The sequence below is a fragment of the Leopardus geoffroyi genome, chromosome A2, assembly GCF_018350155.1.
Source record: "Leopardus geoffroyi isolate Oge1 chromosome A2, O.geoffroyi_Oge1_pat1.0, whole genome shotgun sequence".
Taxonomy (NCBI): domain Eukaryota; kingdom Metazoa; phylum Chordata; class Mammalia; order Carnivora; family Felidae; genus Leopardus; species Leopardus geoffroyi.
The window spans coordinates 162,158,579-162,185,047 of record NC_059331.1 but is presented as its reverse complement, the minus strand read 5'-3'; the positions used below and the strand labels follow the sequence as shown (position 1 = coordinate 162,185,047).

The 26,469-nt window shown below is 43.4% G+C and overlaps 1 protein-coding gene across 4 annotated transcripts in view; it reads left to right on the top strand.

Annotated features, from left to right (window-relative positions):
• The first annotated feature begins 2,307 nt into the window (after positions 1-2,307).
• The window catches only part of EZH2 (enhancer of zeste 2 polycomb repressive complex 2 subunit), a 66,771-nt gene continuing 42,609 nt past the window's right edge, over positions 2,308-26,469 (top strand). The window contains exon 1 of one of the 4 annotated variants that reach the window (XM_045496038.1): positions 2,308-2,490. The gene's annotated coding sequence lies outside the window, so the exon portion shown is untranslated. Of the gene's footprint in view, positions 2,491-2,536; positions 2,650-3,147; positions 3,259-26,469 lie in introns of those variants that run through there. The other 3 variants (XM_045496043.1, XM_045496039.1, XM_045496040.1) reach the window with 3 other exon arrangements.

Below are 26,469 nucleotides of genomic sequence, written 5' to 3'. Positions count from 1 at the left end.
GGTAGTACAGCTGTTATCTGAACGTCTTTACAGAAACGAAAAAGCTTCGGGACTCTCACCCTTCACATTCACCTCGTGTTCAGCCTGGCTTTCTGTTTCTTTAAGCCCCCACAGTAGCTACCATTCACCCCCCCACACATGCACACACACATTTTCTTGCTCTCCCTGCTTGGAAATCTTCAGAAAATTCTTAGTATTGACCACAAAATACCTCCCCCTCCCAACTTTCCTGTATATGTCCATATACAAAATAGAATTGCAGCATACTGTATGCCCTCCATATATAATGAAATTCTCTTGCAATGTTTTAAAATTATCCCTTTCTCCTGCCACCACCGTGACCTAAAATGTCTCGCTTACCCGAATGTCAGCACTGAACGAAGACAATATTGTCACCCATTGGCATCCCTACTTCCTGGTCCAAGTTAGCCTGCATATTGTATTGAACTTAAATATGTACCATATTATAAATATTATAATACAGCCCCACTTATTCTCTAAGCTACTCTCTTATTCTCCCAGTTGGGGCCCTCCCCTTTGTTATATTCTGCGAGTGGATGTTCATTCCCATTTCCAGTGCCCTCCCTGCCTCAATCTAGATAGTATGCTTTCTTCAGTCGAACTAAAATTTCCTTTTCTGAGTTTTGGTGGGGGAGGGGTGGGAGCGTTTTGATCTAACATCATTCCTTGATTTTAAATGCCTTAGCAATTCATAAGCCGTTTCACACCATGCTGGATGTATTTAGATATGGCTTTGATTTGCATTCTGATAATCTGTTAATGTAATTTTGATTTTTTCTTTCAATAATGTCCAGATTGTTTTAATATTTAATATATAAAGTACAGGTAAAACTAATGTGATAAGCAACTTAGGGATGAGTAGTTAACTTTTGAGGTTTGAATTGCTGTTTAATGAAGCAATTGTAAATTGCTGGTCTAGATGAAGCTTTTTGCCTTGGAATATGAATGTGTTGGTGACTGTTGGGTATGATAGATGGGATTTTTACATTATTTTATGGTTACATCTCAGGTGCATTAACTCTTGCACTCTTCTTGTAATGTGTTCATAATTTTGCTTTTATTTGGGCACACGATTGTTTTCTCTGTGGCTCCCCTGCACATGTAATTCCAACACTGAATTGGTTCGGAATACATGTGAGGAATGGGATGGTGATTTAGGAAAAGGGGAAAATTACGGGTTAAATCATCAAACGAAGAATTATGGCCACTGAAAACCCTTAGTCAATTAAAAATACAACAAACACGATTTCTTTAGGCTTTTAACTCAGCAGTTCATAGTGGACCCCGTCTGAACGCACAATATGGGATCTCAGTTTACATGGGTGATTATTTTCCCGTGTAACTAAAAATAAATTCGGACTGATCTTAACTTCACTGACAGATAAAACCAAAGGGGAGCTTGTGTCCTCAACCGAATCCTCCTAATTCCTCTGGGTCGAGGCGGATTTAGTCCCAGACCATCTTGTAATAATTGAAAAGTATTGCAATTATCCTAACGTTTTCCAGGGGCATTAGCAGGAGGCAAGTGAAACACACTCATCCTTGATAAATGATTCTTCACGTTGACACGTGCACTGGAAGGCTCCGAACCAGGCGTCTTGAATGCGGAATGGGAAGTAGCTGTAACGTCGCTCTTGCCCCGGTCTCTCGGGCGATGGGCACTGCGGGCTCCAGCAGCCAGAGTCCCTCGGGCCGGGGGACCCAACGGACAGAAGTAGCGGGCAGGTCGCTCGGGCGGGCGGCTCGCGGCTCCTCGCCGGCCGCGCGCCCGCCCGCCGGCCCCCGCTCCGCGCGCGGGGAAAAGAGCGCGGCAGTTGAAACCGTTACCACCCCCGAGTTTTTGAACTGGTTCAAACTTGGCTTTCGGCCCCGCCCCGCCTCTCCGGCCCGGGAACTCCGAGGCGGCGGTTCCCGCCAAGCGCCGCCAGCGCGCCGTCCCGCCCTCCGGCCGGTTCCCGCCACCCCACCCTCGCCGCCCCACCCCCGCCCAGGCGCCGAGCTCCAGGCTCCGGAGGCCCCCCCCGTCCCTGCCCGCCTGCCCGCCGCCTTGCAGAGAGGCGCGGTGCGTTCAACGAAAGAACAAAGGAACGGCGCGGCGCTTCCACTCGGCGGCCGCGTCCCTCAGCGCCCGCCCGCGCCCGCGCGCACGCGCCGCCCGCCCGGCCCGGCCGAGTCCCGCGGGCGCCTCTGCGTGGGGCTGGCTCGGCGCCTCCGAGCCCGGCGGGCCCTGTGATTGGACGGGAGCCCGCCTCGCGTCCCGCCAATCGGGGCGGCGCTTGGTTGGACTGGGGGGGCCAAATAAAAGCGATGGCGATTGGGCTGCCGGGTTTGGCGCTCGGTCCGGGAGCGTCCGACACCCACTGGGACGCAGAAGGCGGTGGGGCCCCGGCGGCGGCGGCGGCGGCGGCGGCGGCGGCGGCGCGCGAGAGCGGCGCGCGGGAGCGGCGCGGGCTGGGGCGCGGGGCGCAGGTAACGCGCCGCTGTCGGGCCGGCCGGCCGGCGGGGCGCTGCAGCCCGGCGAGGGGCGGCGGCGGCGGCGGCGGCGGCGCCGGGACATCCCCGCCGCCGCGTTGCCCGTCCGGGTGTCGCCCAGAGCGGGCTCTCCCGGGCGCCGCTTTTGGAGGCGGGGTGAGAGGAGACCCCTCGGCAGGGGGCCGCGGGGGGTCGGGGCTGGCCCGCGCGCCCCCGCGAGCGGGCAGCGTCGGACCCCGGACACCCGAGGCGGGAGCAGGGGCGGGTGCCCGAGGGGGGCGTGCGGAGGGGTCCACTCGCGTGCCCGCCCCTCCCGAGGCGCCGGGGCTGGGCTGGGGGCGCTCCGGTGCCCGGGGCGGGCTGGCCGCCGGAGCCCAAGTCTCCTTTGTGTGGAGCGTCGCGGCGGGAGCGCCCGGGTGGGACGGGACACACACAAGTTGGTGGGACCTCGCCGCCGAGTGCGCACTCAGACAAAGGACGGACTGTGTCTCGGGGGAGCTCGGCGCGAGGAAGGGGCAGTGACACCGGGCCTGACAGCAGGCGGGAGAGGGGCGTGGGGAGCCCGGGCCGCGGGCGCGGGTGGGCGGGCTCGGCCCCACGCCCCCTCCCCGCGCGCGCGCAGGCTCGGCGGGGCCGCGGCGGCCGGGACGGCGTGCGGAGACGGGACTCGGAGGAGCCGCGCATCTGACGTTTCCCCCGGAGCCGCCTGAAACCTCTCCGGACCGGGCAGTCCCGGGCCGCCTTCGCCGCCTTGTCTGGCTTTCGGTTAAGTTTTCGGGAAGGGTCGGGCTGTTCGCCTCCTTTTTGGTTTGGCTCGTTTGGAGGGCTTTCCGTCGAGTTCCCGCGTCCTCGCGTACCCCCTTCCAACCACCAGAAAGTCCGTGCCACGGGGTCACTTTTTGAAAACGGGAGAAATTGAGAAGCACGGTATTTTGGAAAACTTGGTGAACTCCCGCCCAGGGAGTTCCCACTTTCTAAAGAATCAAAATCTTAAAAAAAAAAAAAAAATTTACAAGCTGTTTTGGGCAACTTGTGTGATGCGTCCGAGAATGGCGACAGGTGCTAACGAAATCAACTGTCATTTAGGAAGCGATTACTCCCCAAATCCCTAGGGGTTGAATGAGGATGAAAGGTAGAAATAGTTGACGAAAATAAAATGCTTATGACAAATGCGCGTTTAGATGATACGCCTTGCAATTTCTTATTAATTGGTTTTATTTTCCGTGAACAATAGCTTTGGCGAGTTAGAAAAGACTGGTTGCAGAAATGTTTGTTGCCTAAGAAATTGGATGTGTGCTGTCCACAGTTAAGCCAAACTTCCTTTGTTTATCACTCAGGGTCTTTGAAACTTAAATTCATTTGGAAATAAAAATCTGTCTTTGGAATTTAAAAATATTTTACTACAAGGTTTACTTTTCTTGGTTTCAAAGATCGCTTTAATTTTATGGCGTTTTAATATTACATAAAACAACATTTAAAAAAACCTTTGGAAAACTCATGCTGGTACAGTTGGATATGCTTTTATGGGTTTTGGAGTTTATTTTCCATTACTCTTCGTTTATGAGCATTAGCAATTTTAGATCATATTTAAGAATAAAATGAACAGGTGTTCAAACATGGCTTGTTTATTGATAAGCATCTTCATTTAATTGCAAATAAAATTAAGATATATTTTGATTTTCTTTTCATAGTCTCTAAGTTGGGGATAGATGATAGCATTCTAGTCCTGGATATAAGGAATCCTGTCTTTTTGGAGGTGCATTAGGGTATGTAATGTTTAAAATCTTGGAAACACTTAGAAAAATTGCATCTTCGGTTCTGATTTTTTGGAAAGTGAATAGATTCAAAGAAAAGGAATTCAGAAACACATAGGCACTCTTCTGATTTGTGTTCTGAGAAAGATCTAATGTGCACCCACTATTTTTTTATGGTTTCATAAAAATGGGAGACAAAGAAATGCAGTGTAAAAGTCTTTATTATCCGTATTTTGCCGTGTTAGACACCACTGAATAGACTTTCCAGGGTTGAGATTATTAAATGATGTTTGCATTTAGTTGCTGATAATTGTATATTAAAAAATCCTGATAGTTTTTGTCTGTCGTTACATGCGTTAGGCAGGTTTTGGCAGAAATTTGGATCTTTTGGGATAAATTCTAGTTTTTCCCTTGTGTATTCTGTAATTGATAATTATTATCCTCAAACTTGCCCCAAGATTTTTTTAAAAAGCCTTTTTGGGGAGCTGCCTTAAAATTTTTGTTTTAATTTATTTCTGGTTGAATTGTGAATGTATACAAATCAGTTTTAAGTAGCACTGATTTAAAAGAACAGCAACACTTGTTGATTTAGGTCCCCCCCAAAAAGTTCTAATACTTTCATACCAGCTTTGCCTTGCATGCGTATATATAAGTAATTGTCTTTGTATCAGCCATTTAAAAATTTTAAGCGGATTTCTCCAGGTCACAGATTTTTCTAGGATATCTTCTATCCCTTGAACTGGTATACTCAAGGAGTGTGAATTAATTTCCGTATTGGTCTAAATAAATAGTGATTAAGAAAGTTGATCTGCTTTTTAAAAACTGACAAAAGTTTCTCCAGTGGTTTAATGTATTCTGGGGCCAATTAGAAATGATTTATGGATTTGCCTTGAAGTCTTTATGTCAGTACAAACGATGAAGACATTTTCTATGAGTTGTGAAGGATTCTGGACACAGGTGAGATCTTTAGTAGAGCCTCTGTGGAGAGGAACAGCTTATTAAATTCAGGGAAAGGTTCACAATGAGAGGATACCTTTACCTTCTAGAGGCCTTCCCTGAATTCCCAGGCACCCTTGTGTTCCACAGGGCTTTGTTCATACTTTATTATTAAAGCATGGATCAGATTGTATTGTAATCACTTGTTTATGCATCCGGCTCCCTCACTGCACTCACTGCACTCTAAGCGCTTTGAGGCAGAGGCTTGTTTTTCTTTGTATACCTAGTAGTTGCTAGAGAATAGCAAACTATCATTTTCATTTCAAAATATGAAAATAATTTGACAAAGGAACTTTTTGCAGAGCACATAGGGTATGTTAATCCTTCCGTTGTGAACTTTGGGAGGTGTTTTTGTCCCTCTTTGAGAAGCAGTGATTATAAAGAAAAATAATTGTCAAGGTGAGTAAGTTCCAAGGTTTCTCCTAGTTATAATACTCGAAGACATTGAAAATTGTATATCCTTTAGGTATTCCATTGGTATTCAGATTTGGTATTTGAGGCAGCTAGAGAGAAACTTGATGAATGTCTGGGTACCTTGCATATACTATCTGCTTAATTTGATTTGATGTCAGTATTGATAGTCCTTGTACAGAAATAAAAGGAGGGGAAAGTGTTGGAGACAGTAGTAAATCTTTTAATTGAAAGGTGTCTAGTTAAATTGATGAGTTTTTTATTGAAATACTTCGAGGTGGGTTTTGGAGCTAAAACTGAAGGAAGTAGTGCCAGTGTAATTACAGATTATTTACTGGTGTAGCCTCTTCATTCTTTTAAAATGATAGGATAAATATAGATTAGCAAATCCAATAACCTCTCAAAAGGCATAGCTGATAAGTTTCTAAGATGCTCCCATGTCTTGCCACTATACTACTTAGTACAAAGATATGACAAAAACAAAGATGAAAAAAGACATTAAAACACCTGCTGTGTGCCAGATGCTTTATTCATTGGCTGGTTTTGTTTCCTATTGTGGTAACATTTACGTGAGATGCTTTATTTTTAATTATTGTTAAAACCACCCTGCATCCATCAACCTGAATGGATAAACAAATGGAGGTATACGCATACAATGGAGTAGTACTCAGCCGTTAAAAGAGTGACATCCTGCCTGACACATGATACAGCAGCGTTGATGAACCTTGAAAACATGAGGGTAATAAGCCAGACACAAAAGGAGAAAAATTGTGTGATTCCGGCCATGGGAGATACTGAGAATTGGCAAACTCACAGAGAGAAAGGAGAATAGATGTTTCCAGGGGCCGAGAGCAGAGGGGAGTTGGGGAATTAGTGTTTAATGGGTACACAGAGTTCCTGTTTGGGATGATGCAAAGATTCTGGATGTGGATGGTGGTGATAGTTAAGCAGCATTTTGAATGTGTTTAATGCCGCTGAATTATACACTTAAAAATCGTTAAAACGTTAAATTTTGTGTATTTTTACAATGGGAAAAAACTAAACAATGGTGATAGCATTGCACTCTGCAAACCTTTACCGGTTAAGGAAACTTTGGTCTAAAGGGCTTAAGAATTTGTCCAGGATCATCCAGCTAGGGATTTGTAGTGAGGATCCAAGTTTAAATTGTTGGACTCCATATCATCTACTCCATATTATCTGCTGGTCTCCTGGATGATTAAAGACTTGTTGGTCCCAAGACGAGAGTTTATTTGACTCCATCAGAAAGGTATATTTAAAAGTAGGTAATTTGTAGTTGTCTAGGAGGTACAGTCTGATGCCCTAGACAAACTAAAAGATGTCTTTGCAGATTTCTTTCTCAGCCAGAGCTTTTAATGGTGTTTGCTCTAGGGAGGAGTACAGTTGAGTTTTAAGTGTGGTCTGTGGAGTCACTTTGTTTGGGCACAAGTTGTTAAATGGTTGATTTTTAGTTATTGTGCCAGTATTGATTTTGAGAATTAATATACTTTCTCATGAATGGAACTAAACACTTAACAAGTTGAAATATGTGCTAAGGACCTATAAGTAAAGAATATGGTGCTACATATGCTTTATGTTAGAAATGTCTATTGATTCAGTAATAGGTGTTCAGTTTAAAATACTGAAACAATTTAGACTACAAAGTGAAAGCTTTCTCGATCCTTCCAATTCTAGTCCCTACCCGTAACAGTTTCCCCAACTTTTCAATGTATTCATATGAATATGCATTTATACATAAATTTTACAAGAATGGGATCAAGTTCTTTTGTCTGAGAACAGTTTTTTTAGGTCAGTAGAGACCTGTTCTTATTAAAAAATAACGAATATTTCTTTAGTGCTCACTGTGTCCTTGGCACTGTGCTCAGTGCTTCTGTTTACTTTATATATTTTATGTAGATACCGCAATAATGAGAAGTGCAGAGGGCGGGGGACAGCTAGGTAGCGGTAGCCTAAGGGTTTGGATTTGCACACTTTCTTTTCAGAGTTATGATCTCTCGCGTCCAGCCTGGGTTTTGTCTGTTATTTATTTTTTTGGTAGGGCCAATGAACTGCCAGTGATTTTAGTATTTCTTAGAGTCGTAAGACAACAACAAGACTCCCAAAAAAGAATTCGCAAGGAGACTGCACGTAGCCTGCTAAGCCTAAAATACTTCCGATGTGGCCCTTGATAGAAAAAGTGTGCCGTTTCCAACACTGAGCTATTAGGCCATTTTGTTAAGTAGAATACATCGTATTCCAGTTTATGAATGTGTCTTCACACGGTAAACCGGTTGTGATGGACACTGTTCTCTCCTCAAGAAGAGAACATCTTTCTCTATCTTTGATCATTTGTGAGACCACTTGCTACAAGGAGAATTGCTGTTTCAAGATTATGCACAGTTCAAGTTTTAGTAGACCTTGTCAAGTTGCTTTCTAGAAAGGTACCAGTTTTTTAGTTTGAAAAACCAGCTTCATTGAAGTATAACTTACGTACAGTAAGATGAACACATTTGAAGACTACGGGCTGCAGAGTTTTGACAAATGTATACATGTGTGTCACCACCACCTCTGTCAAGGGGTGACGCTGGTGTCTTCAGAGTTCTTTTATGGTCTTTATACAGTCATTTCCCTCTTTTGCTGCTGATCCCATTTTTCTCGTTCAAGAGTGTCCTAAAAACGGAGTGACGCAGTGTATTCTCTTCTGTGACTGGCTTCTTTAATCCTGCATGTTTTTCAGATTTATCTATGTTGTTGCCTGTTGCAGCGGTTTCGTCTTCATTTGAGTAGTAGTCCATTGTGTGACTGTACTGTTTTTTTAATTCATTTATGTGTTGGTGGACACATGGGCTGTTTCCAGTTTTTTTGGCTATTAATTCAGCTGTTATGACCATTTGTCATATTTGCGGACATGTCTTTTAAATTCTCTTGGGTAAATACCTCGTAGTTGGATTGCTGGGTCATACGGTAAATACTGGTTTAACTTTGGAAGAAACTGCCAGACTCTTTTCCCACGTGTTTGTGCCATTTTACGCGAAGGGTTCTGGTTCCATTTCCAGCTCCGTGGGTCTGAGTGCACTTGGTCGGCCCCTAAAAAGTGTTAAGTATCTCATTGTGGTTTTAATTCAGATTTCCCAGGTGATCAGTGATGTTGAGTATCTTTTCATCTGCCTCATTGGCCATTCGTGTACGTTTTTTTGATCAAGACTTTTACCCATTTAAACTGCGTTTTTTTTTTTGTCTAAATGAGTTGTTGAGAGGTCTTTGTATATTCTTGGTACACATTCTGTGTCATGTATATATTGCAAACGTTTACTGAATTTTCTGCTTTGGTTTTTGTGTGTTACTGACAATGTATAGGTCAAGTTAAGAATTGTTAATGCTGGAGGCATAATTGTTTAAATTCAGTTAAATTATGTGAAAATGAATTTATTCTTATTCCACAAGTCATTTAGTTCTTACTGTAACTGTTACGTGTTTGCAGAGACCTGAAAATAAAAAGGATATTATTTATGCGAATAATATTAGGTGTGTGGCATGGGGGATTTTAATTTTTTAGTTTTTTAATTTGGAATTTTAAGTTTTTTGGGAATTTTTAAATTGAGCTGTTTTTGAAAGTAATAATATTTAGTAGTTCTTTAAGTTTTCAATTTTCGGTAATTCAGACCTTTTCAGTTATTAGAATTAAAGGATAAAGAGAATATTATTAAGAGTCAATCAAAAGTAATCCTCATCTTAGAATCTGGTGTGTAAAAGTGTAAGACTGCAAGCTTGGTCTACCTATTTTGACAGTTAAGTAAATTTTTTGTTATATACACAGATGGTTTTTAAGAGCATATATACTTGATTTCTGCGTCTGCTTGTTTTATCTCTGCAGAGTATCCATTCTTTCTTTTGCTCAACAGCTGGATTACCCTCACAATTTTCAGTTTTTCTTCATCATACAAGTAATCCATTACTCCTCCCCCTCCTTATTTAGTAAAGGGCGTGGGGGACGCAAGCCTCTGGGCTTCAGTCGGGCGTCCTAGACCTCTGCCAGTTACCATGCCCTTGCCCAACTCAGTCTTTCCCTGGGTGTCAGTTCCTGTAAGACACTCCTGAAGCTAGGCAGTCTGCAGAGCAGCCTGAACTCTTGTATCTTAACTGGTCTCCTCTCTGATAGCTTTCTTATCCCCTTCCTCTGTTGCACTCGATTGGTCTTTTTACTAGTCTCCAGGAAGTTTCCTGTGGAAAGTCTGTGCTCTGTCTTCTTTCTGGAATGCCTTCCCTGCCATTTTAGCATCTCAAGATACTGTTTAGTTTGTTTGGCTCAAAACACCCTTAAACTTTCCCAACCAAACCAGATAATTTATCTCCTGCGTAGAAAGCAATACCACAGAACATCTCTTGTGTTTCCCTCTCTCCTTCATTTTAAACATTATTTTACTCATCTACGTGGTGCAGGTAGAAAAGGGTTTTGTACATAGTGGATAGAAATAAAGTTTTTGTGAAATGGATTTACGATCGCAGCCATGAAAACTTGGTAGATCGCTTCTTTAGAAGTAACTCAGTAAGTAATTTAAATAGCACCCCTGCCCCTAAAGCAGAGCCTTCTAGATTCTATCAAGTGAGTTTTACATGGCTATATTATGTATCACTCAGTGAACTTTGTTACTTATTGTCAGGTATTATTATAAGATTTTAATTTATATCTTTAATATACCATTGATTAAGGGCAAAAAGGTTGAGAAACTGGAAGCAAGTGAGGAGTGTCAGATAGTAATTCTGCAAATTTATCTCAGGATGATCTTTATCCCTCAGTTGCATTCATGTGAGCTAAATTCATACATCAAGATGTCTAGTGAGTTTAAAAAATGTGTCAAAAAGACAAAACATCATGGCTATTTTATCTATAGTGCCTTTGTTTTTGGTACTAAAGACTGAGAAGTGCTTTGTAAGTCAACCCCCAAATTTAAGAAAATAAGATGATTTTCTTTAATGTTTATTTATTTATTTATTTATTTTTTAATTTTTTTTTTTAACGTTTATTTATCTTTGAGACAGACAGAGACAGAGCATGAACGGGGGAGGGTCAGAGAGAGAGAGGGAGACACAGAATCGGACGCAGGCTCCAGGCTCTGAGCGGTCAGCACAGAGCCCGACGCGGGGCTCGAACTCACGGACTGCGAGATCATGACCTGAGCCGAAGTCGGACGTCCAACCGACTGACCCACCCAGGCACCCCAAGATGATTTTCTTTAAACAGTTAAAGAGTTTCAGTCATTAAAGCAGCTTTTGTATGTTTTTGATGCCATAACTTAATAGTGAAATGTCCACCGTATTTTATTTGTAGATACATAAATGCCTGCCATGTGCCTACAAGTAATAGAACTAACAACTGTTCAGTGAGAATCTACCTTGTGCCTCATAAACATGGGGTCTCTAAACCAAACATTTTCCTTTTAAATTTTGTTGAAAATCATGCATTTTTAATTATTTTAAAATAAGCACTATATATTTGCTAAATGAAATATCTGTCCTTTGAATATTTTAAAGATTTTAGTGTGATAAACTTTAGAATTCTTTTACCAGTGTACTGATCTGTCATCTTACTAGGTGGAAAGAAGCTGCAATGAGTATCCTTATTTATAAACTTTTGATGTAAATTGTTTCCATATTCAAATTATTTAATAGTACAAGCAAAAATAGCAAAACTGTTTAAAACAGTCCCAGTGGGTACTATGGGATATGCTCCCATATCCCATAGTACGCAACTATGTTGACGAGTCAGAAAAGGTTGGGAAATGTCCTTCTAGAGAAATCAAGAAAACTTATAAATGGCAGAAACGTTGCTTGAACAGGCTGGGAAGGAAATGAGGAGTTGCTGTCCCGCTTTGGCCTGTAAGCAATTTGGCCTTTGGAGAATATCTGCCTGTAACACAGAGCTCGAGTTCTGTGAAGAAGGTATTTTTAAAGGGCAGCTTCCATTGGCGGCTAGATTTTGTGCAGAGAACTTCGGCTTTAGTCTAGGCTCTGCCATTAAACCAGTTGTGTCTCCTTAGCAAAGAGCTTTTGTGGACTTGATCTTCATTGCAAAAAGGAGACGGACAAGTAACTGAACAAGTTGTGATTGTTGAGGACTTCCATGTGCCTTCAAAGAGGAAGTCGGTCTCGGAGGTAAAGAAGTAGGACCTTGGTGTGAGAGTAAGTAACTTGTAGAGGCTCACGCAGCTAGGAGGACCAAAGTCCCTTAGCTTTTGCTGCCTCTGGGTCCTTTGTAGGACTCAAGGTGGTTGGTTTCTTTTTACCAATTTAGAGCCGTTTCTCTGGGGAGTTTGAGAAGCATTGGGCCGGAGGTCACATCCCTGTCGCAGGTGATTGTGCTTCCTCTTGGCTGGCATTTAACTGAGTTGTTACATGATACACATTTCTCTCAAATTCTTTTTATTAATTCATTCATAAAATCTCTAATGGTGATTATAAGCGCATTTTTTCCTCTTTTTTGTCTCTGCATTATAGGAATAAGAGCACCTAAAAGCTTTTTTAGGACTGTTATGTATCTGACTAAACTAACTTTGTAAACAATCAGATTGGTATATTGTGATTTGTAATCAGTTTATCCTGTATCTAGCACTGAGCACCTAAAACCCTTGGAATTTCGTAAGTGATGAAGGTGTCTTGATACTCACAACAAACCCCTTTGAACCTTACCTGAGTTTGTGCAAATGAAGTGACTTGAGAAAGCACCTATGGATGGGGCCAGTTCCTGGGGGAACTAATATTGGGATTAGAAGGGTTGAAACTTGCAGACCCTCCCTGTCCCCTGCCTCTGGGGAGGGAGTGGGGCTGGAGATACGGAGTTCAGTCATGCTAACCTAAGGAAGCCTCTGGAGAAACCCAGAAGGGCCGGGTTGGTGCCCACAAGGAGCTGCTGGGAGATTGCTGCCGCCCCCCCCCACCCCCCACAGTGGAAGCCCCGCCCCCTTTCCACGTGCCTCACCCCGTGCATCTCTTCTATCTGGCTCTTCCTGAGTTACATCCTTTTATAACAAACTGGTAACCTAGTAAAGAAACTGTTAGCCTGCGTTCGGTGAGCTGCCCTAGCAAATGAATTGAAACCAAGAAGGGGATCATGGGAGCCTACAGTCTGTAGCTAGTTGGTAGGAGCTCAGGTGACAATCTGGACTTGCGGTTGGCATCTGAAGTAGGGTGGGACAAATCTCTCCAGGTAGCTTGCGGCAGCATTGAGTTAAATTGTAGGACGGCCAGTTGGTGTCGCCACACATTTGGTGACCAGAAGTATCCAAAGTGCAGTACCATTCGGAGAGTATTGTGTGTAATGAAAATAGTTTCTGTCCACACAGAACTGCATTGGCAAGTTCAAAGTTACTATTTTCCAGTTTTTCTTACAGAATTTACTCTTGTATTTAAAGAAATGAAATAGTTTTCTTCACCATTTGTGTGGTGTCATTTGTTAGCTGCTAACAGCATGCAACCAAATACTGGCTGTACCATACACATTTTCTGGAAAGGAAATTTCTTCCCACTGTTGGTTGCCTCAGTCTTCACCCGTTAGGACTATTCAGATAAAGGGTGAGATGTTCGCCTCCTTACCCTGTGTAAAGAGACCTTCTGTGCTACTGAAAATACCAGTATTTAGCTCTGGACTCCCAAAGTGCTGTGTTTCCTGGCCCCAGAGTCAGAGGCCTAGATGGTGGGTGCTCGTCCTAGCCTTCTCATTCTCCTCTGCCACATGGAAGTGCTGGGATGGAAGTCTTTTTTCCTGCTTAAAAACCTTTGTGTCACTGTGGAAATTCCAGGGCGGTAACTGCAGGGATTATATGATGGGTTTCCCTGCAGTTGATGAATTCCTTATAGCATTTCCATAGATATTTGGAGGCTGAAAAAGAGATTTTTTTTTCCCCAGGGCGTTAAATATTAGTGATAAGTGATGTTATACTCATAAATTAGATAGATAACATATATGTTTGGTGAAACAGATACTGAAAAATATCATTCGTTGTAAATGATGCTGTAAGGTTACCTAGTACCTTAATAAAGAACCTCAGCAGTATAGTTCTATTTGTGAGAAAGCTTAAGTGTAGGAAAGCCATGGAAATAAATGTTTGTAGCTCCTAACTACCCCTCCCTACCTCCTTGACTTCCATCTTGTCCCGAAACTATCATTCTTAGCAAGAAAATGAACTTTAGGGCCGAGATGAGCCAGAGGAGTTTCTGAAGGGTCTCACTCAGTGAAGACTTCTGTGGGTGTCCATAGGTGAAAGCGATGGCACTCGCACACGTTTTTCCCCCTGTGGTGTACGTGCAGGTGCCGAAACTGCCAGATAATGGTCGCTTGGCTTGCAGGATGCCTGGAAATTCTGAGAGGTTCTGCACACAGTTTGGGCTTAGTAGTTTGAACTACCCAGTCCTTTTTTTTTTTTTTTTTTTTTTTTCAATTCAGAATTATTAAGATGATGTTTTTAAGTAATCTCTACACCCAAGATGGGGCTGAAACTCACAACCCCGAGATCAAGAAAGAGTTGCACGCTCCACCGACTGAGCCAGCTGGGTGCCCCAAAGAAAACTTTAATTTCTGAGTGTCACTTTAATCTGTTTTATAAAGTTGAAGCAACTTCTTTACAATATTTATGATAGTTCAGTTCTCCAATTGGTTTAAATTTATGGAACTTTTTTTTTTTAAGTAATCTCTACATTCAGCATGGGGCTCGAACTCATGACCCAGAGATCAAGGGTTGGATGCTCCACTGACTGAGCCAGCCAGGCACCCCCTCCAGTTGGTTTAAATTTAGATGGCCGTTTCTTTTCTAAGACTTGTCTTTGTAAACTGATAGCCTTTTCAGATAAACACAGGAATGCTGGTCTGTAAGCCTCCATGTTGAACTTCGAGTTTAGTTTACTCTTCTGCTAGAGGAGGAGAGTGATCTTATTTTTGTGGAAAATGCATTAGTTTAGGGTCTGCTCACATTCGCTGTAACAATCAAGTCAGTGTTTTCTATTCAGCCAAGATGCCACGTTACCGTAATTTTCCTGAGCCTTTTGACAGTACTGTGCGTTTTTAGTATTACTTAAACCAGGGCTACAAATGAGATACGTGTTTTTGCCCTTATTTCTCTCTCTCCGTAGCCACTGGCTCATCTGTTTCCTCAACACTTGAACACAAATGCTGTTCATGATACTTGCTTATCTGTAGTTGCATGTCCGAGTGGTCTGCTAAAGTTTAGGCACCAAGATGCCTGTTGCAACACGGTGTTTAGATTTTCAGAATGCTCCATAAATTCTGGTTGATAATAGCTCTCATTTCTGGCTTTCCCAGGTCCTTCAAACAGAAGTTGTGCAAGTTTCTTCTGCTAGTGTTTTGCGTATCGTTTGGGTGGAATGCTTGTGTCCAGCAGTAGTGAGCTTGCATATTTTTGTCATTTTTCTCCTTTTTAAATACAAGTAGAGGCATCCTAGGAATTGAAAAGGTCCCTGGAACAAGATTTTTATTTTATCTTTCTTTTATGGGAGCAGGGTGAAGTGTGAGTATGTGGGGCATTGGTTGGTAGGACGAGGTGGTTTTAGGTAGCTGGAGGGTCAGAAGAGTGACCGTGACCATTGATGATGCTTTCTTACAGTGGTGAAGGGTAGGACGGACAGATGGGTGAAAATAAGCAATTTCTTTATAATGCATCTTGCTAGACATAGGCCTCTCAAGTTTGAAAATAAGCAATTTCTTTAAAATGCATTTTGTTAGACCTTAGTCTCTTAATTTGGCACAGACGAATGCCAAATCTTACCGTTTAGGTTCCATAGTTTGGCAGGGCCAAGTATCCCTCATTAAATATTCGTCACGTGGATTTTTGTTTTTAGTTGGAAGAATGGTGATTTCTAGGCCTTCGTTCTTGTAAGTGTGTCTTTTAGAAATATGTAATTGGAATATATTGTCCATTCTAGGTGCTTTGCGAGGCAAATGGAAAGGAAGGAATTGTTAGGGTTCTGATTCATACGGTGTCTGGATGTACTTACGGTGGCTGTTCTCAAAGCACGGTCTGTGGACCTCAGAGGGTCTGTGAAGTCATCTTTGTAAAATACTAAAATGTCATTTGCCTCTTTCTTTTCCTTCCGTCCGTCCTTCCTTCCTTCCTTGTGTTGACATACGCACCTGTGGTGGAGAAGCAATAGTGGGTAAAAACCACGGGCACCTTAGAGCTAAACAAAACAAAACAAAACACCAAAAAAACAGTTATAGAGAATGTCAGGTCGCTGATTTTATGAACTCTGATCCTGACTGTGCATGTTTTAAATATCCTGTTGCACAGGATGGGAATGTGTAAAGTGCTGTGGACCAAAGTATGCCGGGTCTGGCCTCCAGGACGAGGACGGTGCTGACGTGATCGAGTTGCAGGCTGCATTGGCCGCTTTTTTCATGGAGAACATTTTTACTTGAAAGAGGGGTTGACAGACAGACTAAGATTATTCAGACAGGTATTTGGCAAACATTTTTCAGGGAGGGGAGCCTGTCCTTCAAGGAGAACGACAGCTGTATTTGTCGCCGATGATAATGTTCGACCTTTCAAGCAAAAATTAGAATTTTCGGAAAATGTGTATCTGTCACTGAGCTTGACAGCTTCCCAGTAAATACTTAATAAAAAGACTTTTTTGATGAGCTCAGTGGCTTTACCAAATACGATTTTTGGAAATAGGTCAATTCCTGGAAAATCTGCATGACCCTGTGGACCAATATTTCTCAGATGGGGGTTGATGTTAAGGAACTACCACTGCTTATGGAAGAATAGTGTGGTCTTGAGGACAAGTACTTAGGAGGTTGAAACTCAACTAGCTACTTTTTTCATAGGACAATTTAAGTGTAATGAGATCCACAATGACCTCAAGGCTGTTCAGACACTTCCATTTTCTAGCTAAATACCTGTTTGGAAATGGATTTTCTTCATATTCTTCAACCAAAACAGCATTGTAACAGATTGGATGCAGAAGCAGATAAGATCCAGCTGTCTCCTTTTAAGACAGATATTTTAAAAATTGGCAAAAATGTAGAACCATACACTTGCTGACTTTTTTTTAACAGAAAATAGTTTTTTAATTAAAAGGTGTTATTTCAATTAACATGTAATAACCTTGCTATTATTTTTAAATGAGTTGATTTTTTTTTAAGTTATTTATTTTGAGAGAGGGCGTGAATGAGGGAGGGGTGGAGAGAGGGGGAGAGAAAGAATCCCAAGCAGCCCCTGCACTGTCAGCATGGAGCCCGACGTGGGCTTGAAACCATCGACTGTGAGATCATGACCTGAGCTGAAGTCAGATGCTCAACCTGCTGAGCCACCCACGTGCCCCAAATGAGTTGGTGGCTTAAAAATTTCTCAGGTTGTAATTTCTTTCTCTCTTTCTTTAATGTTTTTATTTATTTTTGAGAGAGAGCAAGACAGAGTGTGAACAGGGGAGGGACAGAGAGAGAGGGAGACGCAGAATCCGAAGCAGGCTCTAGGCTCTGGGCTGTCAGCACAGAGCCTGACAGGGGGCTCGAACTCACAAACCATGAGATCATCACCTGAGCTGAAATCAGGTGCTTAACCAGTGAGCCGCCCAGGCGCCCCTCAGGTTGTAATTTCTAAGATGCTGGATACCTGCAGTTAGAGAGAGCCCAAATGAACTAAAGGGGTCCTGAGACCAGAGGCTTGAGAAGAAAGGGGTGTATGTTTCCTGTGAACCTTCCTGTGAAGGGTCCATCATTCTCTCTGCTGGGGACAACCCCGTGAGTAATTAACGTCTCAATCTGCATCATAAGTGCCAAATTCTTTGTCATCTAGATGGCTCACTTAAGGCCTTAACCTCTTTTGATCTGTCCTTTTTCCTTCTCCTGTAAGTACATCTGATTTTTAATTTTAGAATGTCTCTTGGTATCTTTTTTCTGCATTCACATTCCCGTTAACCCAGTCAGAGCACATAGTGCTCTATTCCTGAATTACTTCAGTGCCCCGGATTTTCCTAATATGTTCTTGGAACTCGAGTGTTAAATGGAATCTGAGAGTTGACTTGACTTTAATTTTGTTTATATATTCCCTGGAGATGTTACAGATAAAAACTTCTTAGGGTAAAACCAAAGCAGAGTTAGAAATTAAATACGGTCAGATGAGCACGTATTTAATGATACTGTTTGGTTAAAACTGAATAGCCAACGTTAGAGCTTGTAACAGAATGCTGTAGCCTCAGGACCAGTTTTACAAATCTGTTTCTTTAATTTGGCTTGATATAACGCTAACACAGATAATGGATATTTGCATAAATATATTTTGTAAAATGGTGTGTTAACTTTTTATTTGTTCGGGATAATCAGACCTAGTAGTTAACCTGAACAGTGGTACCTGGCAATCCTTGAATGCCATCTTTAATGTCAGTGGAAAAGCCTATCAGGCTGTGTTGATCACTGGAGAATTGTAGAGTACTGAAATCTACATCGGATAGATACTTAATCCAATTATTTGGGAATCTCTACCGGGAAATTTACCTTAAGTGTTTTAGCCCAGGTTCCTTTTTTTGTCAGCTGACCACCCCTGTCTTTGGTTTGGGCGCTTTCATAGCACTTAACACTATCTTACATACTAAACATTTCACTTTGTTTTTGATCATTTCCATCCAAGTAGATTTTAAGTTCATGGGGTTGCAGATTTTTGTCTGTTTTGTTTACTGCTAATTCTTCAGTTTCTGTAATAGTACCCGGTATGTGTTAGATGTTCACTAAGTGTGTGTTGAATGAGTGAATGTATATTAACACTTCTCTCTGTTCAAATTCTAAACTCAAATGCTCTTTTCTGTGTAATGTGCTTAATGCCGTCTTCGCAGCTGGGGCAAAGATCTGTTTTTCTGGCTGTCTTAAGCACACCTAAACTGGACTTGAATTGTATAGAATCCTTTTGGTTCGTCTGATCAGTGCATGTGTATCAGAGCACAATTACTTTCCTTGGTTCAGATTCTGTAGTTCTGTTAGTGCAGCCTAAATGTGCATTATCTTTTTAAGTAGACATCATCTTAAAGCTTTTATGGAGTTTTTTTTTTTCTTCCTTTTAAATTGTTCAAATACAAGGTTATCTCAGTTTTAAAATAGTACAATTATATGTGGGAATCTTCCCCTCAATTTTGTTTGAAGTTAAGGTTCATAAAAGTACCGGTTGCCCTTAATTACTGCCTGTTCTTTTTAACTTTGTTTTCAAATTAGTTCTAATCATTTTTTTTGTTGTTTTTCCTATTTAACATTTTACATCGGATTTTAATACTTTTTAATGTATTTTTGTTCTGTTTATCATTTTATTTATTTTTTTTGAGAGAGGCTGTGCACTTGCACAGGGGAGGGGCAGAGAGAATCCCAAGCAGGCTCCACACCATGCCCAGTGCAGACCCCTCCCTCGTGGGGCTCAATCTCATGATTGTGAAATCATGACTTGAGCTACCCTGATGTCCCTGTTTAGCATTTTAAAAAGTGGATGTCATTTTGTTTGTGTGTTTAAGGTTTTGTTATTAAGTAATCTCTATACCCCACCCTACGTGGGGCTCAAAGTTATAATTCTGAGATCGACAGTCACATGTTCCACCAGCTGAGCCTGCAGGCTACCCAAAAGTTGATGTCATTAAAAAATTTTTTAAAAAATGTTTTTATTTATATTTGAGACGGAGGGAGACAGAGCATGAGCAGGGGAGGGGCAGAGAGAGAGGGAGACACAGAATCCAAAGCAGGCTCCAGGCTCTGAGCTGTCAGCACAGCACAGAGCCTGACGCGGGACTTGAACTCATGGACTGTGAGATCATGACCTGAGCTGAAGTCGGATGCTTAACCGACTGAGCCACCCAGGCGTCCAAGTCGATGTCATTTTAAAAGTGAATGTCTTGGGGCGCCTGGGTGGCGCAGTCGGTTAAGCGTCCGACTTCAGCCAGGTCACGATCTCGCGGTCCGTGAGTTTGAGCCCCGCGTCAGGCTCTGGGCTGATGGCTCAGAGCCTGGAGCCTGTTTCCGATTCTGTGTCTCCCTCTCTCTCTGCCCCTCCCCCATTCATGCTCTGTCTCTCTCTGTCCCAAAAATAAATAAACATTGAAAAAAAAAATTAAAAAAAATAAAATAAAAGTGAATGTCTTTATATTTGGTTGTTGTAGAACTTAATTCTTTCTTTGTGTGTGTGTGTGTGTGTGTGTGTGTGTGTGTGTGTGTTTTAAAAACTTTATTTTGGAATAACTAGATTTCGGTAACCCTGGTACATTTGTCAAGATGTAGAAAGCAACATCAGTATGATACCGTTAATTAAACTAGAGACTTTATTTGGATTTTACCAGTTTTTCCACTGATGTTTGTTTTTTTTTCTGTCCCAGGATCCAGGCCAGAGACCATACCACACTGAATGATCTTAGGCCCGCACATCTGTGACAGTTCCTCAGACTCTCCTTGCTTTCAAGTCCTCTTGATAGTTTTGAGGAATATTGGTCAAGTATTTTGCAGAAATGTCCTTTGGTTTGGGTTTGTCTGATTTTTGTTTTTTCTCCTGCTCTAGACTGAGGCTATGGGCTGTGAGGTTTGGGGGAAGAATACCACAGAAGTGACATACCCTTCTCATCACATCGCATTACATTGTGCATGACGACCGCGTGGCTCATCCCTGATCTTTTATTTTTTTATTTATTTATTTTTTTCAACGTTTATTTATTTTTTTTTTGGGACAGAGAGAGACAGAGCATGAACGGGGGAAGGGCAGAGAGAGAGGGAGACACAGAATCGGAAACAGGCTCCAGGCTCTGAGCCATCAGCCCAGAGCCTGACGTGGGGCTCGAACTCACAGACCGCGAGATCGTGACCTGGCTGAAGTCGGACGCTTAACCGACTGCGCCACCCAGGCGCCCCTCATCCCTGATCTTTTAACCATAATCACTTGAGGGTGGTGCCTTCTGGGCTTCTGTGCTGTGACCTTACTGTTTCCCGAGCCATACTCTCCTGTGGCAGCCAGTTACTGAGTCCAGCCCGTGCTCACGGAGAAGGGACCTGAGCTCTCCCTCTCCTGTTACAGAATTATTATTATTTGGAATTCCTTGTAAGGGAGATTTGTCCCTCCCCCCCCCCCCCATTAATTTATTAACCACTTATTTCTGTCATGGACTCATGGATACTTATTTTGTTAATTCGGTTACTCTAACCCCATTGTGATTTAGTTTGCTACTCAAGTTCCAGCTTTGGCTGAGCAGGACCGTAACCCAGCCTGAGTCCTTGCGGACCTAACACTCCGGGGGGCAGGGGGGTGGCCTGAGACGGAGTCTTGACTGGTTTGGCTCCGGGTTCCTCGCTCACCGTCTTCCCTTCCTTTCATAGGACACACAGTCTTTATTTCCCCTCAGGCAGGAGATCTGCTTCTCGGGCAATTAATTTTTGTCTTACCAAGAGTAACATTGACATGTCGCTCTAAATTCTCTTTGTATCTGTCTCCTTCTTACCTGCAAATCTTAATTACTGTTAACTTACATTTGAGTTTATTAAAACAGTGGATTTTTAACTTAGAAAAATAAATGAAATTGGGCCACCTGGCCGGCTCTTGATCTTGGAGTCATGAGTTCAAGCCTCAACGTTGGCTGAGAGTTTAACTTGGAAAAAAATAAAATAAATGAAATTGTTAAATGAGACAGCCGCCCTCAAAGCATTTTAAACATAAAAGCACTATTGAAGACTGGCAGTTTTTCAAAATGGGCAATTTTATGGTATTCTTACTCAAGTAAAAAGGCATTCTAGTTAGGGAAGGACATCAAGAATATTGTCGTCGTCATATTTAAATTTTGTTAGGTTTGGATTTGACATTATTGAGTCTGGTAGTCCGTAAAGAGTCGAGTTAGTGCTATTAATTTAGTTAGGGAGGATAAGTAGTACATGTAGTTTATTATTTAGTTTTCTTAAGACAAGTAGAAACAGAACCGGGCAAGACTAACTACATGGCTAGTGCCTTGATTCAGCAAATCACTTAGGAATGAAGAACCTTTAAAGAGAGGCATCGGGGGAACGGAAAATGCCTAGGGAACTTCTTTTTTTTAATTCCTTGTCCTTGACTGAGTAAGGAGGGAGGGGCGGGGATACCACCTTCAGTAAAGGGCCCTCGCAGGTTGGACCCGGGGGACAGGAACGCTGGTTCTTTGGGCTGTGTGTCCTGTCCCCAGAGAGGTGGAGACCTGTGTGCTGGCATGTCGCAGGGGCTGTACAGACCCGAGGATGGAGGAGGCTCCTTGCCAGGTAGGCAGCAGAGCCCCACTGTTGTAACTGGGCCCTCTGGTGATGCCCTCACCGTGACCGCGAGGAGATGCTCACCAGAACACATCTGTTAATTCGGGCAGGGTTGTGCGCGTACCTTCCACACGAGAATGTGTCTCAGGCCCCTCTGTCTCATGTGGCAGGAAAACCCGAGCCGAACTGGTTTATGATCCCCCAAAAAAGGAGGGCATTTCTTGGCTCGTGTAACTGAGGTTCTGGAGTTGGTTTGGCAAAGCTCGCCTGGTTCAGGGCTCAGTGAGGTGATGAGAGCCCAGGTCGCGGCTTTGCGTGTCTCTTCCTTTGCCGTTACTGACTCCATTTTTTGCAGGCTCTTTTCAAGCGTGCGGGTTTGCTTCCAGGGTTGTTTGGTAGTGTCCATCCAGGTTCGAGTCTCAGTGGAGGAGTGAGCATTCTTGTCCCCGCTTGGGAGGGAGCCTCCTGAGATTTTCCCTGTGACCAGATCAGTCTGGTCACGTGTCCGGACTGTGTGCCGGGAGCGGTGGGCTGTTGGGAAGGTCTGGAGCAAGTGAGCTGATGCCGGGTGGCAGAACAGCACCACGTCTGCTCTAGGGGGACAGCTGGATGCCGGGGCTTGTGTTCCGAATATCGGGGTTTGGTTGATTCATACAATAGCCTCGAGACTATGTAATTTTCCTTGATTTTATTTAACCTATATGTAGGTAGGCTATTCTGTAAGGTTTTGCTGCATTGTATTATGGTTTCAACGGTCTCCTGCCATGATCGGGTCTGTCTTTTGAATTAAAGAATACCTGTTGTTTTGGTTTTACTGCATATAGGTAGAATCCTGTTTTAGTGACGACAGCTGTACTCTCTGTTTTTTTTTTTTGTTTTTTTTTTAAAATTTTTTTTTTTCAACGTTTATTTATTTTTGGGACAGAGAGAGACAGAGCATGAACGGGGGAGGGGCAGAGAGAGAGGGAGACACAGAATCGGAAACAGGCTCCAGGCTCTGAGCCATCAGCCCAGAGCCTGACGCGGGGCTCGAACTCCCGGACCGCGAGATCGTGACCTGGCTGAAGTCGGACGCTTAACCGACTGCGCCACCCAGGCGCCCCTGTACTCTCTGTTTTGAATGAGAGAAGCTATTCATATTCTGGATAAAAGTCATATAGTACCATTTCACCTATGGAACTAAACAGATCTGTGAGAAATTCATAAATTGTATGTATTCACAAATCCTCATCCATTTAGTGCCATGTCATTTTATTTTTTAAAGTTTCAAGTTTATTTATTTTGAGAGAGAAAGAGGGCCCTCAAGCAGGGGAAGGGCAGAGAGAGGGAGAGAGAGAGAGAGAGAGAGAGAGAGAGAGAGAGAGAGAGAGAGAGAATGTCAAGCAGGCTCCGTGCTGTGAGTGCATTGCCTGACTCGCTCAAAACCACGAACCGAGAGGTCGTGACCCGAGCCCAAGCCGAGTTGGACGCTCAACGGTCTTAGCCCCCCAGGCACCCTGCCGTGTCATTTTCATATAGGTTTCTTTCTGCTGATGTATGAATATTTGGAACTGTAGCTTAATATTTGCTGGGCTGTGGTGTGGTGGAAAACAGTTGGAAAACCTGATCCGAGGCTGCCACTCGCAGGGAAGGGTGAGGGCCGCCTGATATCTGGAGGCTCACTACTCCGTTTTTCTGCGTGTGTTTGGTGCTGGCGGCCAGCTGTGAGGTACTGATGTTACCCTTAGTTTGGTAAAGATCTGTAAGGCCATGTCAACTTCCTTAGTAAAAAGAATTCCAGAAGCTCTGGGTCGTATGCTCCGGACCTGTTGATGGGTGGGACATCTGGACCATAGGGTCCTAATTGTCTCTGAGACTCATCTCCTTGGGGGTTTCTCCGGAGTGGGGCACAGTTCCCGTGCCCCTGCGTGGAAAATCGTGCCCTTTTCCTACCTGGGCACAGCTGGACTCTGAGCAGTTCACGGTCAGCATGCGTTAATAGACCTGTTGTTTGCGTTTGTTTTAAAATGTACTTGCCAGGCACACAGCCAGGCTCAGTGATTTTACAAATGAATAAAAATGGTTCTTGCTACTGAAGAACTTACAGTGGGGATGTGTTGGATTGAAAAACATGAAAATAGGATTTTAATATGTTGTAAATGCTGTGATAGTGGGAGAGGGTTTATTTTATATAAAACGTTCTTATAAATGGTGCCTTAAATTTTATTACTTTTTAGTGGACCAGCCTGTTTATCCCTGTGCTTTCAAACAGTCCAAACATTTTTAGATTTATTTCTTAGATTGTTATTCAGAGGTCGTGATCCTTGTATTTGGATAATCTCCTGTAAGTGAATTACCATAATTTTACCTATTTCTTCTCTATTGGGCGTATGTACCAGACCATCCTATAGCTTAAAGCCTTCACTGGTGTACTTCTTTATTTGGAGGAGCTGTGTGAAATTTATAAACGTGGAAATTTGTCCATACATGCTGTCTTACAGAGAGGTTGGTTCCATAATCAATTTTGAAATGTTCTCTTGTTGATCTTGCAACTTGTACATTTATACCTTTGGTCAGAGAGGCTGTTTTATTGTGACATACTTTATCAGAGATAAAGTTACTAATGGTAGAAATGCCATGGAAGGGATTCCAGACTATTCAACAAGGAGGATTCTCGTCTGAAAACAGGAAATGGTGATTGATGGAATGATGCCCCTTCACCAGCACATAAAATGTGTACCTTAAAAAAATGAACTGTGGTCGTCCCTGTCTTCACATCAGAAGTGCCATGTTCTGCTGGAACTTTCCTCAGGTGCAGGGGTGCTACCTCCAAGGACCAAGAGTTTGTCAAGGCAGCAGATGGGGTAGTTGTGATGAGTTTATGAGCTAATGAAGCAAGATAATCCCTTTTTATCTGATGGCTTTCCCTTCTAGTTCCTAGGCCTTTGAAGTGCCGTAAGTCTGAAGGATTTGCACGGAGTTACCTGAGCTCATCTGTTAACTGGCAGATAGGAAAGCCAACGATGGCCACCGAGTTATTTCTTAAATAAAGCCCCAGTTTCTTCCTGCCTTTGGTGTCTTTCTGCTCTGCCTCAGCATCTTCTGTCTTCCACACTGTGTGCTTTGCCTCAAAGATGGCGTCACCCTCCTGAGTTCAGTCTTCTCGGGGTTTAGGGCTGTTATCTTTGCTCTACGTCAGCAGCCCAAAGGTGAGGTCACACTATCCTTTTCACGTTATCTCTGTGGCCTCCTCCAGCTGACTTCTCTCAAGTTCTGAAGCCTGTTTATTCTCCTCATTCCCTCAGTGCCTGTAATATGGGGTCCTCAGCTAGTTTGGTGACCATCTTTGCTCATGGGGCCTGCCCGCTGGCCTTCCCGTCTTCAGAGTCCCGTATCTAGCTGTCCTCTGCTCATACCTTAGGGTCCCTTCCGATTTCTCTTGGCCTTTTGAAATCCAGCCCAACTTTGAAGGTTGAGTTGTCACCTTTGTTGCCCCTTACCCCCTCCCCCTCCCCCGCCCTCCTGCATTTTCCTGTAAGTCTCAGTGTGTTTTCTTCTCTTCAGCCTTGTTGGGTGGGACCTAAGTTCCCTAAGGGCAAGTTCTGTGTCTTTGTGTAGTCTCGGTCTGGCCTACGTAGTCTATCACGCGCTTGTCTTGCCCCTCTTTCAGCCTGAGAAATCCACACATCTGCTTTCTTTGTCATCGGTGGGTGACTCTTCTGACAGAAAGTTACCCGCTGACCTTTGGGCTCCCTGCCTTCCTGCAAATCTTGTCTCCTTAGGCGCTTTCTCTTTGCCCAAGGGCTTTCTCCGACGGGGAAGTGAAGCCCTGCTCAGTTGTCAGTTGCTCAATCCGGGGCATCACCCCCTCCTATACTTCAGTCTTCCCCGAGTTTTCAGTAGTTCTTGTTTCTTTTCTCTCCTCACCAGTGTGGTCTCAGAAGCCGCCCTCACCTCTGGTGCCCAGACCGCGTTGCAGCCCCCCAACCTCCTCTCTGCTGGTCTGCTGCTCTTTGCAAAATGTCAGTCTCCCTCTCCCCTTTTATTTATTCTGGCTTTCCTTTGCTCTTAGATAAACTAAAGCAAACGTCCTTCGTGTGACGGCTTTGCACCTTGCACCATCTGACAGAGAACTGTCCTAATCTTTTGAAGATACAAGTATGATTTTCTATTTATTTATATTTAATTTTTTCACAAGTTTGATTTTAATACTTTGAGAAGCAGATGTTCTGGTTTAGACTTAAAATGGGGACTCTGTGTTACGACTTCGGCATCTGGGGAATGATGGGCTGTCCCCACATGCAAACATAATTGCTTCCTAGAGCCCGCAACTACAGATAAGGTGGAAGAATTTACTCGGCATTTGCTGCATTTTTTGTTTGCTGGCCGGGACATCCCTCGTGTGAGTAGAGGTGGCACAGGGGGCAAAAGTACAGACTTTTCTCCCTGTGCTGAAGGTGAGAAGCCTGGTTAATTAAAAGTGTGCGGGGAGAATGCTTGAGTTTGCACCAGACGATGTACTGTGTACTTCCTACTGTGAGTGCTGTGTGTATATTTTGCTGTTTCAGATTTCTCTTTTTCAGTTACATTCTTCATTTATGC